Genomic DNA, 16,846 nt, shown 5'->3' with positions numbered 1-16,846 from the left:
GAAGAATGAAGAAAACCAAAGATGCATGGAAACAATTAGTCCAAGGGACTGGTACACCATGTGATCCTCAGCCTATTTGACTACCAGACCAGAAGAGCTTGATGGTGCCTGGCTATCAATGTCAACCCCTCTGTAGGGGACCTATTGAGAGAACAATGTGGAGCAAAACTCAAAATTGTTATTAGAAAAAGAAAAAAAAAAAAAGGACCAGGTGTGCTAGTCTGATAGAGCCCGGTGGAACCTCTGAGACTATGGCCCCTAACAGTCCTTCAGGTCTGGATTTTAACCCAGTCTTGTGGCTTCCAGCCAAACAAAAGACAATCCTATGAGCTGAACATTAACATTAGGTAGATACACTCCTTGGAGCAATCAATCATGCTGGAATAGAAGGACTGTGTTTGCACAGGGAGACAGCTCGGTGGGCAGGAGTGGGTGAGAGGAAGGGCACAGGGAAGAGGTGGCTATGGGGAGGAAGTGGGACGAGAGCTATTGCATTTTTGCATTGTGGGAGATTACAGTCAATGTCCTGAGACAAAGTATATGTGAACAGCTGTATGGAAGATGAATTTTTTCTGTAAACTTTCACCCAAATCACAATTAAATCTTTAAAAAGAAAATACCAGTATGAATATCACTTAGAAACTAAGTGAGAGTTAAAATGAAAAAAAAAAAAAAAGCAACTCATCACTAATCTACTATTTGAGCAAACCACTGTGAACCATAGTCTAGCCAAGGTGACACAAAGTATTTTAACTACCATAAAATCTTTTTTTTTTTTTTTTTGTACAATCAAACAGACCTGAATTTAAGTAATCGCAGTTGTCTTTGCTAACTGTGTAAATTGAGCCTGTTATTTAACGTTACTAAGCCTCATTGCTCTCATCTGTGTATAGTCGGGTTATTAATACTGTTTTTCTCATAGAGTTGTTAATCGTGGCTACAACAGTTCTCCACCCACTTTAAGACCATTCCAAATTTCTAGGAAAATCTCCAAATTCTGTCTAAAAACCTAGAGTTATACAGACAAGATGTGTTGGCAATAAAATAAACCTTGGCTTCATTATACTCTACACAATCTGCCTACACTATGTCACTCCATGATGTCAACTTTTTGAAGGATCAGAGCATGCCTGTTTGGTTCAGCCTTTGCCTACTTAGTTGCTTTCAAATCACTAGACTCATTTTTCTTTTCATCTTTCTGATTTCTGTATTTTCTATCAATAATTTTGGTGGTCAGAGAGAGTGGCAAGGAGCAGAGAAGAGGAGGAAGTATGAGTTGAAGGCAAATGGGTTCAAAAGGTGGTTTACCCACTCAGAGAGGGATATAGGTAGGAGATCCTGGAGAGAGTGGGAGAACAATGTGGAACAAAGTTCAAAATCATAAATTTATATATTGCCAATAAAAAAAGAAATGGTAACAAGGAAAGTTAAAAAAAAAAAAAAGGAAGGGATAAGAAGATTTACAGCCCATTTATGAAAATTAAAAACATAGGTGTTAAGCAACACTATATATTTTTCAAGGATACATGTATATCTAAAGAAACATACGGAAGAGAGATTGGCAAATATTAAAAACACTAGTAGGAGGGTCTTCGGAAGGAGAAGAAGGGAAATGAAGGAGGAAACAATACAATGAAACAAAAAAAGAAGTCTTGCAAAGTTCAGTGGTAAGAGTGGGCATGTATAGAATAATTTAATTCTGTAGCCCAAAGGTATAGGGTCACTATGAATCAAAATTGACTCCATACAGAAAGAATGAAAAAGAAAAGTAAAAAAAAAAAAATGATTATGAGATATATGTATAAAGAGATTTATATTTCTATATGATCCTTGTAAGGTTTCTTAAATAACAAGTCCTTCAAATACATTTGAAATAGCATTCAAAGTGTATACCCTTTTTCTTTTTTCCCTGAGCACATCTGTAACATAACGTGAGCGTCACCTGTAGTGCTTTGAAAAGTGGTTACCTTGTAGGGGATCATAACTTTTCTGCTTTCCCTAGGCTGGAAGAAACAGGATTGAAAAGTTTGCATATTTCTTTGTCTCTTCAGACACTAGGGATAAAAAGATGTCTGTGGTCTTTTAGACAGTCTTTGAGTTGACATGCTGCCACCTTGCAGCCGAATTAAGTCCTCCTGGGGTCAGGCTGACAGGGTAAGCCGCTCTGTGAATATTCTTCCATGATGTTGAATTGGCAACCAGTTTTAATGCATCCCCAAAGACTTACTGTGGAAATAAACAAATGAGCAAATGAAAGTAAATCAGATACTAAAAACACTAGGAAGCTTTTTCTAGAACAAATATTATTTCATTTGACCAATGAAGAAAACTGAGGCACATGGAGATTTAGTGATACTCCAAAAAAACACATAAAACTCTAGTCAAAGCTAGAGCTACACTTTCTTCCTGGCCAGTACTGTTTCTGTTATTGTCTACCTTTATAAAGTACCCAAGTGCATATGATTCAAGGTCCAATAATAAAAAGCATCATCAATATTTAAGATTCTATATAGGAGACTTTCTATCCACTTTGGAGTTTTATGGGAAGATGCAAAGTAGCAATTTGTGTCTGAGGTAGACACATTTTAAGCTACTGAAGTTTTAATTAACCGCTAAATTTTTCTTCTTCCTACGGTGTGCACAGTAAACTTTATCTGTTTGCTGTCTGAAGCTCTGTGTTTGCAAATTAGGAGCGCCTGCTTCTTTCCATTTTAATTAAAAATTGTAAGCTTGACATAATCAACTTCCTTCCTTTTTTGGTTGTTTAATGAACATTAATGAAACAAAATTAAAATGCTATTTAACATTCAACCAATTTATTAGTGGTTTGGCAGGATAACTTTGTTTTCAGGGACTGGAGTTGAACGTGAATAATTTAGGGAAATTAATGTCCCCAGAAATATTTAATAGAATCACAAAAGGGCACAAGGCCTGCAAAGTCAAGTCATCACACTGTTGATGTTATTGTTTATATTGAAAAAGCACCTTAAAATCAAAGAAACAATCAGAAGTTAATTAACAATTACTCCCACTTAATTAAGATTGTGGCATTTCTGAAGAGATAGAGTACAATTTTCTCAGGATAGTCCTATTGTCCTCTTCACTTATATATTTTTTTGTATTTGCACATGTGTTCTCACCAGTCTGCTTTTGAACATTCTCTGCTTGCATATTAAGTGTTTTCTATATACCTAGTGGAACAAGGGGTATCATTGCTCATGTTAGATGGATCTTGGCTGAAAGTAAAGAATAGCAGAAAAATGTTTACCTGTGTTTTATTGACTATGCCAAGGCATTTGACTGTGTGGTTCATAACAAATGATGGATAACATTGTGAAGAACGGGAATTCCAGACCATTTAATTATATTTATGTGGAACCTGTACATAGACCAAGAGATAGTCATTCAAGCAGAACAAGGGAATACTGGTTTAAAATCAAGAACGATGTGCTTCAAGGTTGTACGCTTCACCTTACTTATTCAATCTGTATGCTGAACAAATAATCTGAGAAGCTGGAATATATGAAGAAGGTTGCATCCGGATTAGAGGAAGACTCATTAACAGCCTGCAATACGCAGGTGACACAGTCTTGCTTTCTGAAAGTGAAGACGACTTGAAGCACTTACTGGTGGTGAAGCTCAAAGACTACATTCTTCTGTATTGATTACACCTCAACAAAAAGAAAACAAAGATCTTCATAGTTGGATCAATAAACAACATCATGGTAAATGGAGAAAAGATTGAAGTTGGGGATTTTATTTTACTTGGATCCATAGTCAACACCCATGGAAGCAGCAGTCAGGAAATCGGATTTTGTATTGCACTAGGCAAATTGGCTGCAAAAAATCTCTTTAAAGTGTTGAAGAACAAAAGTTTCACTCTGAAGATTAAGATGTGCCTAACCCAAGCCATGGGAGCTCTGGTAGCGTAGTGCCTAAGGCACTTGACTGCTAATCAGAACGCTGGCAGTTCAAACCCACCAGCCACTCCCCGGAAGGAAGATGCGGCAATCTACTTCCGTAGTGATACTGCCTCAGAAACCCAAGGAGGGGTCACTATGAGTCAGGTCCGACTTGACGGCACATAACAACAACAGCAACCCAAGCCATGGTATTTTCAATTGCTGGAAGTTAATAAGGAAGACCAAAGAAGAATTGATGTTTTTTAATTGTGGTGTTGACAAAGAATACTGAAAATGCCATGGACAGCCAGGACTGCAAGACTGCAAGAAGGGCGGCGTGAATGCTCCTTAGAAGCAAGAATGGCCAGACTTCATCTCACCTACTTTGGTCTTGTTGTCTGAAGGGACTATTCCCTAGAGAAGGGTGCCATGCTAGGTAAGGTGGAGGGTCAGAGAAAAAGGGGAAGACCTTCCCCAAGACGGATTGACACAGGTGCAATGAAGGGCTCAAGCATAGCAAGGATCGCGAGGATGGCGCAGGACCAGGTATTGTATCGTTCAGTTGTACACAGGGTCAGTATGAGTTGGAGTTGACTCGATGACACCTAACAACAACAAGAACATACACGTAATTCTTGGTCCCGGATGGTGAACATGGTTTGCACTTGATTACTAACCTGAAGTCTGACAGTTCAGACTCACCCAGCTACACTGTGCAAGAAAGGCCTGATGACCTGTTTCCATAAAGACTACAGCCAAGACAACCCTGTGGAGCAGTTTTACTCTGTTATACTTGGGCTCACCATGAGTTGGAATCAACTTGATGGCAATGAGTGTCTACCTAGTTCTAGTCTATATTTTGGTAGGAAGTGGTGTTGGCTATTTTGGATGGTAGGATAGTTTGTCAAGTTTTACCCATTTGTTTATTTATTTTATTCTTCTAGTTAAATGAGTATTTCCATCAGGCCCAAATGTTAATACAGATGGGGCAAACATGGGATACATATACTATGCTGCCATCTCTCAGGTTTTCAACCTACCCATAACTCTGGGAGGACATCACACATCAATCAAAAACATTCTCACAGAGCTTTAGGCCGACTCGGGATCTTTCTCACAGTTAAGCTGACAATATAATTGATTGTTGAAACTAAGACACCTCTGAGACTCAAAGTGAGTGCTATTAATAAATATACTTGAATGAAAATGTGAAATTGGAGTATCTTAAGGAAAAATGCGGTAGATTATCTCTTTACTCATAAAGATTCTATAATTTACTACCTATTGATTACAGTTAGCATGCAAGTCAAAATCTATTTGCCACTCCTGTCTAAAATAAATTCCTGATATAACTAGAAATAAAAGAAGCTCTTGAGTAGACTGAAACTGATGTGGTATCAAGATTCCTTTGTGGCATCCTGATTATTTCCAACCAGCTCTCTTGAGGCTGTTTATCACACTCTTCTGACTTACACTTTCTTTGACCCCTGTTAACTCTATATGCCTTACTTCTGGTCTTACCATTCTGGGATTCAGCAGTTGTTTGTTGAAGCTGATGCTTACACCTTTCTTTCTGCCTGGCTCTTTCACTGTCTCTGTTCCCCTGTTGACTGCATGCTTAGCACTTGACTCCAACCATAGCCAGATTTTGACCATTGGAAGTATGATATTGTTAGATAAACATGGAACAGAGAAACCAATGGACAACGAACTATGAAACACACCATTTGCATGAGTTTCTACTCTACAAGGAGGAAAGATTGAAAATTTGATCATCTACAATTTCTTTATATATATATAAAGAAATTATATATATATAAAAGGCCAAATATCTTATTTCTAAAATTTTCACTGACCCTCCACTTTACCTAGCATGATATCTTTCTCCAGAGACTGCTCCCTTCTGACAACATTTGTGAAATTTTCAAGAGAAATATACACACTGTAATCAAGATGTAGCACATATTGATGTAAGGTGAGACAATATTTCCATCAAATGGCTTGATACCTTGGCTATATAATGCAAATGATCTAAATACATAAAAATATCTAAATACAATGAAATATATCTAGTTACCTGGTGGTCTAAGATTCAAAGTACAAAAACATACATCTCCATATAAAATAATTTATATAAGAAATAGTACCATGATGTTTCTTCTTTATTTGAAAAAAAAATGTTAAATCATCAATCAGACTCATTCCTCATCTGTTCTGTTACTTGGGTTAAAAATGAGGGCCACATGTCCTACAAAATACTACTCCTTTTTATACCACAGTTGCTTTACTTTTGGGGGAAGAAGAATCCAAGCATGAATATTTTCATAAATATTGTTGTTGTTGTTATGTGCCGTCGAGTCAGCCCTGACTCATAGCGACCCCTCCTTGGGTTTCCGAGGCAGTATCACTACGGAAGTAGGATTGCCCAACCTTTCTTCTGAGGAGTGGCTGGTGGGTTTGAACCGCCAGCCGTCTGGTTAGCAGGCAAGTGTCTTAGCCACTATGCTATCAGAGCTCCCTCATAAATATTAAAGCTTATATTTTAATCACATGATATAGGCTGAAGGAAGAAGTTGGGAAAAAGGCTAAAGATTAGAAAGAAGAGAAAAGAAAGGAAAGATAAGTATTTATTGAAAATTTTCTACAAGGTAAGTTACTTTCCTTTCCATCCAAGTATTTCCTCCTAAAATAGTACAGAACAACAACAAGAAAAAAATATATATGTACATGAAAATATGCCCTCTGTATAATTTGAAGACCAAGAACTACCAGTTTTAAAAATAATAAGTAAAAAGAGAAAGATGACCATACACATATGGGAATGCTATATGAGGGTAGAATATGGAAATAACTCTATTAGAACCAAAAACAAATCATTAAAATAAACCACAATGTGGACAACCTCCAAATGAAACTCAAATATTAACAAATGCACTCAATGCAATATGAAAAACATAACCATATGGATGGGAGTTGGAGACATAAGGATTAATCTTTCAAACTTTGAAGAACAGTATTTTGGCTGTATGATGTAAGGCTAAAGACAAACAGAATTAAATACTTAGTAAATTTGTTCCTCATAAGGGCTGTGGATTAGCAGTTCTAAAACCACTTTATGTGTATAACAAGGTCAAACTAATAAGTAACTATATTGTGGATAATGTTGTTGTTGTTGTCAGATACTGTTGGGTGATTTGTGACTCTTAGTGGCCCTATGTACAACTGATTGGGATACTGCTCCACTGTGCATCATGCTCATAATCATTGCCATGCGTGAGCCCCTCGTCACAGCCACTGTCAATCCATCTCATTGAGAGTCTTCCCCTTCTCCACTGACCCTCCACTTTACCTAGCATGGTATCTTTCTCCAGGGACTGCTCCCTTTTGACAATATGGCCAAAGTAGGAGACACAAAGTCTGGCCATTCTCACTTCTAAAGAGCATCGCAGCTATACTTCATCCAGGACAGATTTGTTCATTCTTTTAGGAGTCCATAGTACATTCAATATTCTTCACCAACACCATAACTCAAATGCACCAATTCTTCTATGATCTTAAAGTGCTCAGGAGCAAAGATGTCACTTTGAAGACAAACCCATGGTATTTTCAATTGCCCCATATGCATGTAAAAACTGGACAATGAATATTGTGGATATTGAGAGCAAGGTTTTTATCCTCTGAAAAAGGAGTTATACATAAGGAAAGAGGGAAAATAGAAAAGTCTTTGGAGTTACATAGAAAATAGAGATAGTGGTATGAAATCATGGATTTCAATATAATGAACAAGTGGATGCATAAACAATAAATATAGAAAGTGCATATACATATGTTTGTGTGTGTGTATATATATATGTCTGTATATATGTGTGTACACATATATCTGTATATATATGTGTACACACACACACACACCATATTTTCTGCAAATAACACAAGCCTTATAAGGGTTTTGCAAACAGTACAACCCTCTTGCACATTAGTTTCCTATCCATGCTATTTCTGCCATATGTCTGTGCTTGTTATTTACATGGGTCTGTTATATGCAAAATATGGGATGTATGTGTATTTATATATATGTGTGTGTGTGTATTTATGTGTACACATATATATTTTTTGACCACTCACAGCCTAGAAGAATAGCACCCAGTAACAATGAGCACACCTTGCACCCATATCTATGTTAAGTACCATTCTCCAATAAAAGGAACTAGGAATTCCTTGGAGAAATGATGATTCCAAGATGGGGTGGGGTCAATGAAAATACAAGATGAACCTAGAGTGCCCTATAGTGCAAGAAATGAGCAAAGTACTACAAATCTTGACTCAGGCATGCTTAAAGAATACAGAAGCAAACTTGAAGGAGTTTTTAATGGCCCAAACTAGAACAATTTGAACAAAGAAGCAAATGATAAAAGTGTTACATTATAAAACTTAGACGAAAACAAATATTCACAAATCCATACAGATATAAACAAATTAAATAAATAAGTGTACTAAAAGAAACTGCTCTTTCTAACAGTAGATTCTAATTAATAAATGTAGAATTACTGGGGGAAAAGAAAAGCACAATTATGCAAACCTCACAGCGATAATGTTTACAAGCAAGAACGATTGATGAATGTTGAAATGAGAGCTAAAAAATGCAATGAGTAAAAGGGTATTTTATAGTCTCTAAGTATCTCCCTATGATATACTTATTAGTCACAAAAGACAAAAATTACTAACTTCACAATGGCAAAATTTGTAGACCTCACCTTAACCAGGTAATGAAGGCCAACATCCTCCATAATAACATATATGAACATCGTATGCTCTCTGACAAAATGCACTGAAAAGATCATAATATCACGTCTGTGTTTTTCTTGCCAAAAATGCATAACTTCAATCCAATCACTAGAAAACATCAGATTAACCCAGTTAAAGGACATTCTACCAAAACAAGCATACATACAAAAAACCCAAGTGTGTTTCAGAAGTGTTACTGTCATGAAAGAAAAATAGAAATTGAGGAACTGTTAGACTGGAAGAGACCACGGAGATATGACCACTACTAAATGCAAGGTGGGATCCTGGAATAGAAAAAAGGACAATCTGGGGAAACAGATGAAATTTAACAAAGGTTTCAAGATGAGCTAATAATTTTATATAAATGTTAATTTCCTGCTTTCTAGACTTTTATTGTTTATGTATGTTGATAATAAGAGCTGTGGTGGCACAGTGCCTGAGGCATTTGATTGCTACCAGAAAGGTGGCAGTTCAAACTCACCAGCTGCTCTGCAAAACGAAGACGTGACAATCTACCTTCACAAAGAATTACCAACTTAGAAACTTAATGGGCATCGCTATGAGTCGGAATTAGTGGGTTTGGTGTTTTTAGTTTTTGATGTTAATAGGAGATGAAGCTTGGTGGAAGGTATAAGGAAATTGTGTACGACTTTTTCAACATTTCTTTAAGACTAAATTTATTTAAAAAAAAAAACAGTTAAAGTAAAGAATTTCAATGATTGCCACTATTTTCACCCACAAACTGTATTTTTTATGCAAATAATACATTCATTCTGTTTGTTTGCCAATTGCTCCCACCCCCTGGGAGGTATTTTCATAAGTCCTGCTCTGCCAATTTTTTTTACATGTCACTGTAAAAAAGAAAAAAAAAATTGCATAGTAATTTACAAAAATACCTGCTGGTGGGAGGGAGTGGTTGACAAACATTTGACAAACATACAAGGCACGTGTTTTATATATATATGCATACACACACACGTGTATATGTGTGAATATAATATCATTAAATGTCAGGCATTCCCCAATGGAAAATAATTTTTACAATAAAAGTAATTTCTACACAAAGTTTTCCTTTTGTTTTTAAACTTTAATATTTAAATTTTATACATGAAGTAGATGCCTACATGTAATTAGTTTGCCAATGCATGTTTAAAATCACATAATGACTTTTCATACTCATATTTCATAAAACATTATTGTTTGAATTCTTTAAACTATCTTTGTCATCAGTGTTTTCATTATCATTACCATCACTTTGGGTGTCATCTCACATAGTTATCTGGACAATACCATCTTTATTTCTGTTTAAATTATTTGAGATATGGTATTTTTGATCTGTTTATGAGGCTATCATTAAGCTTGTTATTTTGAGACATAGTACTAAGTCTCCAGAAATTAAAGCTCTTTTCTTCCTTTTTTGCTCTTTATCTCTCTCTCTCTCTTATCTATCTGAAATGAAAAGTAACAAAGTGTGGTTGAAGAATGGAATAATTTATTGTGTTGTTTTTAAAGTAGTCTTCAACAGGTTTGTTTATTTAAAAATCTCCAACACTCACAATTGCAAAGCTGATTTCTAATCTATCATAAATTTATTTGTACCCTTTTCAAATTGTTTTTGTCACATAGACTCTAGTAATCAAAACTAATATTGCTTGAAATTTCATCAATCTAATATGAACTCCCCAAATAGCCCTTTAATGTACAACATAAATTAAGAAGCCACTTCTTAATGTGAAGTCAAATAAGCCTACTTCATTTCTGAGGGGTAAACAGGTCATACACTAAGTTTGTGGCATTTTTTACTTTAAGGAAAATGCCAGAAATCAAACTGATTCTTTTTGACTTCTCACATCAGTGATTCAGAACTGTGTACACACATTCAAAGTGGGATTGCTACTTAAAACCATGCTTCTGTGCACTGGGCTGACTGGACTACACAGATATCAATCTCTTCTAGCTTCTCTCCCTATGTCTATGATTCTAATTAAAGCAGAATGGCTCCAGGGAAACTTGACAGTAGCAAATAAAAGTCTACCCATCTTTGTGGAAAAGAAATAATGTTTGACAACTCATCAGAGATAAAATATGATGAGAAATCATCTGCCTCCTGGAGCGGTCAAGTCCAGTGCAGACCACTCTGGAACTGCTGGGGATAAAACTGTCACCAGTATTTTGTTTTTCTTGTCTTTAAGTCCACACAACTCCCTTCACAAATATTTTGTTCTCTTTCACAGAGCTGCACATCAATGTTTCCTTTTGTGGGAGAAATACATGTGGCAGATGTGACTTAGTTCCCCAACTCAGGTAGGAAAGAGAACACAGGTGAGGAAGTCTACCTCACTCGCCTATAGGAAGTTTATGTACTTCTGGGAAAATCCAGCATGTTCTGGTGTCCAGACTACCATGATTGTTGCTGCTGGCCACACTGTCCAAGTCCACGTAGCTCCTAGCAGACTGTTACTCAGGCTTTCCTGCTGTGTGGCAGTATGCCATTCTGAACCAAGGCAGCGAGCTCAAGGGCTCAGGGGCTCATCTCCATCAACTCAACAAGCTGTGATGTCTCAAAATGTTTCACCACCATTTTGGAGGGCTACCTTAATTGGGAAACATGTTTTTCTTCCTGCCTGCAAACCCCACAGACTCCTAATTTTTCATCAGCCTGGTGAAAAATATCTCCCTTTCACCTCTTACAACCTTCAAAGATACAGATTTTCCTCATTCCTCTCTAGTACAAGAATGGGAAATTCAGAACACTTAATTGTGCTCATGAGGAACCTGTACATAGACAAGGAGGCTGTCATTTGAATAGAACAAGGGGACACTACATGTTTGAAAATAAGGAAAGGTGTACTTCAGGGTTATATCCCTTCACTATACTTATTCAATCTGTGCTGAGCAAATAATTCAAGAAGCTGGACTATATGAATAATGGAATTCCCATTCTTCTCAATGTTACCCATAATTTGTCATGATCCACACCATTGGACGCTTTTGCATACTCACTATGTATATGTATACATATAAAACTCTTGGTAGGGACATTCGGTTTTCTCATGATCAGTAGTAGTAGCTGTAAGAACTTTGCAAATGGCCATGTTAGTAATCAGAATCTTGAAATCCGGTAGATTCTTCATGTGATAGTAGCTGACAGGAAGGTTGACACTGGAGGCATTGGACGCAATATAACTAAATTAAACTCTCACTGCCATCAAGTCATTTCTGACTCATAGCGACCCCTCCTTGGGTTTTGGAGGTGTTATCTCTATGGAAGTAGGTTGCTCAATCTTCCTTCCAAGGAGTGGCTGGTGGGTTTGATCCACAAGCCTTCTAGTTAGCAGTCAAATGCTTTAGGCACTACACCACCAGAGCACCCCAAAATATTTTTTGAAGGTTCCTACCTTGCATGGGAGGATAGAAGCTATCAAAGAATAAATATTTACATTATAAATTTAAACATCACTATAAAATGTTTATCATACACTTAATAACTGACAAGTCATTTCTATATAGCTACTATACATTTTTTTCTGATATAGAGAAGATTTGTTTCTTCCTCATGGGGAAAAATTCCATGCACAACCATTTTCTGTAGTTAACAGAGCTCTGTAGAACTGAGCAATGGCTAGATTAAGAGGTGCCATCATCCTGAGATGATTAAAGACCCAAAGGGAGTCATTTGCATTACTCACTGAAAGACAAAGTTAGGGGCTATATATTTTGTAAAAGATCCAGACATAGACATTGATTTTGTGGTGGACCACCAGAGTCCACATTCTGTCCTGGGGAAGCAAAATTTAATGCCATTTTAAAAAAGTTAATTAAACCCACTGATGTATGACCAGTAAAAAAGTGAGCATGTCAGAATGCTGGTATTGCAAGAAGGCACTCTGCGAGAGCAGACTTCATGACTGAAAAGGTGCCTTAAGAAAGACACCAACCCCTTCGCTCATCTCTCCATAAGATCCCAGAGAACAGAATATAATCAAGAAAGAGCTACTGAGAAGTCCAATAACATAATGTAATAGAAAAAAACACCAGACAATGAGCCAAGGTATCTTGAGTCCTTCCTCCCTCTATTCATTTATTTAACAACATTTACTGATCACTTGAAGGGCGAAGTGTCTTATGCATTGTACCAGCTCTGAGAAATACTGTCCTAACAACAACAAATGAAGTCTTTCCATGTGATGGGCTGATATTCAATAGGTTCTGATTCTACTCACTATGTATTCTTCAGCAGATTACTTTATTCTGGGTTTCAGTTTCTAATCTCTCATTGAGAAGGTCAGATTACATGGTCTTTTTGTTTCCTGTGCGGGTGGCCATCTGTAATTCTGCTTTTGTCAGATCTCTGGGTGTGGGACATGCAGGATGAGGTACAGATTTGGAGGAAGCCTGTGGAGAGGAGATAGATTCAGTTTTGGACATATGAGGGATGGTGGCGCATCCTGGTTTGGAACGAGGGAGAAAGACAGAAATTTAATATGGAAAGGAGCTGAATCACAGGGGTAAAGCTTCATCAGGTATCATCCAGAAAGAGGGCTCAACAGGGAAGCAGAGAAGGGATGGGTGCAGAGAAAGCACCATGCTAGACACCTATCACATAACTACACAGTCCTCACACTAACTTTGTGGAGTCAGAGGTCCTTCTGTCTCCATTGTGTTATTGTTAGTTGGTGTCTAGTTGGTTCCAGCTCACGAGGACATTGTATGGAGATGAGGAGATTGAGATCAGCGAGAATAGAATGTCTACAATCACACTCTTAGTACATTGTGAAGTCCACGCAAAGCCTATTCATCCTAACTCCACGGCCTGTGCTTTTCTTCCTCCATCATGTGGCCTCTCCTGGAGCTTAGGAAGAACAGAGAAGCAGCAAGGGAGGGAAAAGGTAGGGGAGATTTGGGCAGTTTCATGGGAGAAGTAGCATTTAAATGTTATCAGTTTAAGACACATAAGAGCTCTGGTGGTGTAGTGCCTAAGGCATTTCACTGCTAACCAGAAGGCTGGCAGTTCAAACCCACCAGCCACTCACTCCTCAGAAGGAAGATTGGGCAATCTACTTTTGTAGAGATACCACCTCGGAAACCCAAGGAAGGGTTGCTATGAGTTGGATCCAACTCGATAGCAATGAATTTGTTTTTTTGGTTTTGGAGCAAGGAGGTACAAACTAGGATATTATAGGCCAAGATATCAATATGGATTAAAAAATAGAATGAAATATTAAAGTCTGTATTTATACAATCTCTTTAGAGGCTGAAAATTATAGTAGAGTGAAGACTGGAAATGGGATTTGGAATCAGCTTGTTCAAAGCTTTAAATATCCATCCAAGAATTTTAGACCAACATCTGAATGGCTGCTGGTCTAGCATTTGGAGATTTCTAAGCAAAGCTGTGACATACTTAGAGTTGTACTTTGGAAAGATTAATCTTCCAGCATTTTTAGAATTGGCTGAAGTCTTTTGATTGATATCAATAAAGAATCTTGAAATTTGAGGAATAAAAGTTGTAAGTGTGGTGCCTGATTCTTTTTCCTGATAGAATTTTCTGGGTTAATTCTATTATTTTTATTTATTTATTTTTTAATTCCTTTTTGCTACCAGATCTCCTAAGAATGCATTGGACTCATTGTCCTTAGGTCACCTAACAGTGTCAGCACCTCTGTCCCCTTTAGCTCACCCATTGCACCCAGCCTTGCAGTTAGGTAAAGTGCATCATCTTGATGAGTGTGTGTCTTCAGGATCATCATGATAAGTGTGTATCTATGGAACAAAGCAACTCAGACACAGCCTCACTGATAGATGTAAGGAAATATTCTTAAACTTCTTTATTTTGTTTTCCTTCCTCCCTTCCTTCCTTCCCATAAGCCCATCCAGTAAAACTTCTTGAGCTGGAAAAGTCCCCTGGGGTCTGAGCAGATGGTTCTAATAGTGAATGTGAGATACCATTTTATTCATCCATTTTCCTTTTCATCTGGTGGATATCTTAGAAAATATGGGAGTCGGGGGAGAAGCACCTTATTGTTGTGTTTTTCTTGACTTATTCATTGCAATGACTTCCAAATGCCAGTATGTCCTGGATACCTTTTAAAAGGGAAACAATTTTTCTTTGATTCCCAAGAATATGTTTGTGAACCCAGATGGATGAAAACTGCTTTTCAGTGAGCTTCTATCTCTTCAAGCAGGGCGTAATACAGTTTGTAATAGGTCTTAAGAATTGGACCCTCTCCAAATGACTGGGTAATTTTACCTCCTGTTATCAGGCCCACAGCATTTTCCTACTAATCTTAAAGTCTATATTGTCCTTATTTTGCTTCTTTTAAATAGTAAAAAAAGATTTAGTTTCTGTCTTCTCCTAAGGTACTTTGCAAGGCTCTATAAATCCATTCAAATCCAAACAAACAAAAAAGAACATACAATACAATGATTATCCTCTCTCACATATGTGACAAGTAGGGCAGTAGTTCCTAATAGTCTTAATTATAGCTGGGCATTAGATTCAGGACTTATCTAATTAGAGTTTATGGGAAGCCTAAATAAAAGCCATTCATCGTTTTCTTTCTATCACATTATAAAAAACAACCAAGAGGTGGGATCTGCTGGAATATTTATTTCAAGACTATTCCTTGGTGAATCTGGAGATGTTCTAAAGCTCATTTGCAACACAATTTATCATAAACTCTTAATTTACTGTAAAATATTATGCCTCTCAATATTAAAAAAAGTCTATTCTAGCCTTAGCCAGGTGTTGCATTACTAGAACACTCAATCTTTAAATGCTGTGATATTAAGACCTTCCAAAATTCAAATCATTGGAATTAATTTTCTACTACAATGTATGTCTCCAATGCTCTTCTGTCCACAGACAGTTATATTTATACACAGGATGCCTGTGGTGAGTTAGTTATTAGCAAGCAAATAGTGCATAGTATGTAACTTCAGGGTCAGGGAAGACAGGAGCAAATTATGGAGGAGAAACATAAATTAAAAACATATAGCTCCTTAACAACAACAGTATCAACAAAATTCCCTTTGACCTTTTGTTTTTCATCAACCTGGAAGAGGCCTAAAATGTAACAGGAAATATTTTCACCACCAGTGAAATCTGAAGTTTCATTCATTTTAGAGTCTCTTTGAGTACCATGAACAAAAAGTGTTCCATTCCAAACAGACTCTGTACATATATAGAAAGAGCAGTCTTCAGAGAGACTGTCCACATGCAAAGTCCAGAGAAAGCCAGTTGCTCAATGAATTGCATTAATTCTTCCCCTGCTTATCTGTAAACCCAATGGCAAACACTCCCAAGGATTTTATATCTAGTCACTTTTATTATGCCTTAATGTGATCCTCCCGGGTTTGCTGGCAGCTCATCTTCACTTTATTTCCTTTGATTATTTAATCATTCATGAATGCCTCTCTCCCCTCTGGTCATCTCCAATTCTATAGAATCTGATAATAGAAAGATATATTTTTAAAGCATTCACTGAGAGACTTCATAAATTCTTTCCACACTCAGGACAGCACCTAGTTTAAGACGATCAGAGGTTTTGCCAGCATTGATAGGACTCCTGATTCTTGCTCTTTTAGAAGGTCATGTGGTCCAAAGTGATTTTACATTTCTCTTGTTTGCTTTAATCTAAAATGTTCCCCACTTTTTTTTTTTGTTTTAATCAGTTTTCTTCCAAGATTCAGATTCTGTGATCAACCAGTGAACACTCCATTTGTGGATAGAAAGTGTGAAAATCCAGAGGAGATTACCTGCACTAGAGTATGGATTTCACATGTCATTTTCATTTTTCTTACACTCTTGACTTTGATCTCAGAAGATACAGGGGGAAAAATAACATCTAAAATACGTCCTACCAGATTTACTTTAGGCCTAACTTTCTTCTAGGAAGACCCAGACTGATTTTTCAAAACTTAGATCCCTCCCTGTAATGCTCTGTCATCTCTAAGCACCTACGTCTGCCTGCACATGCCAACTTCTTCCTGCCTTTCCATCTGCTCTTGCCCTTTCTTCCTGTTATACCACCCCCTCCTTGTATTTGCAAAGACCATAGTCCTAAAAAACCAGACATGGTACATATCAAAAACATCAGCATGTGATTGTAAGATGAACAAATGCTAAAACCCATAGCCTATGAACCAACATATGGCCATTA

This window comes from Orycteropus afer, unplaced genomic scaffold (assembly GCF_000298275.1).
Source record: "Orycteropus afer afer isolate SDZICR_OR568_19922 unplaced genomic scaffold, OryAfe1.0 scaffold00082, whole genome shotgun sequence".
Classification (NCBI taxonomy): Eukaryota; Metazoa; Chordata; class Mammalia; order Tubulidentata; family Orycteropodidae; genus Orycteropus; species Orycteropus afer.
The sequence above is the reverse complement of the archived record's forward strand: the minus strand, read 5'-3'. Positions refer to the sequence as shown.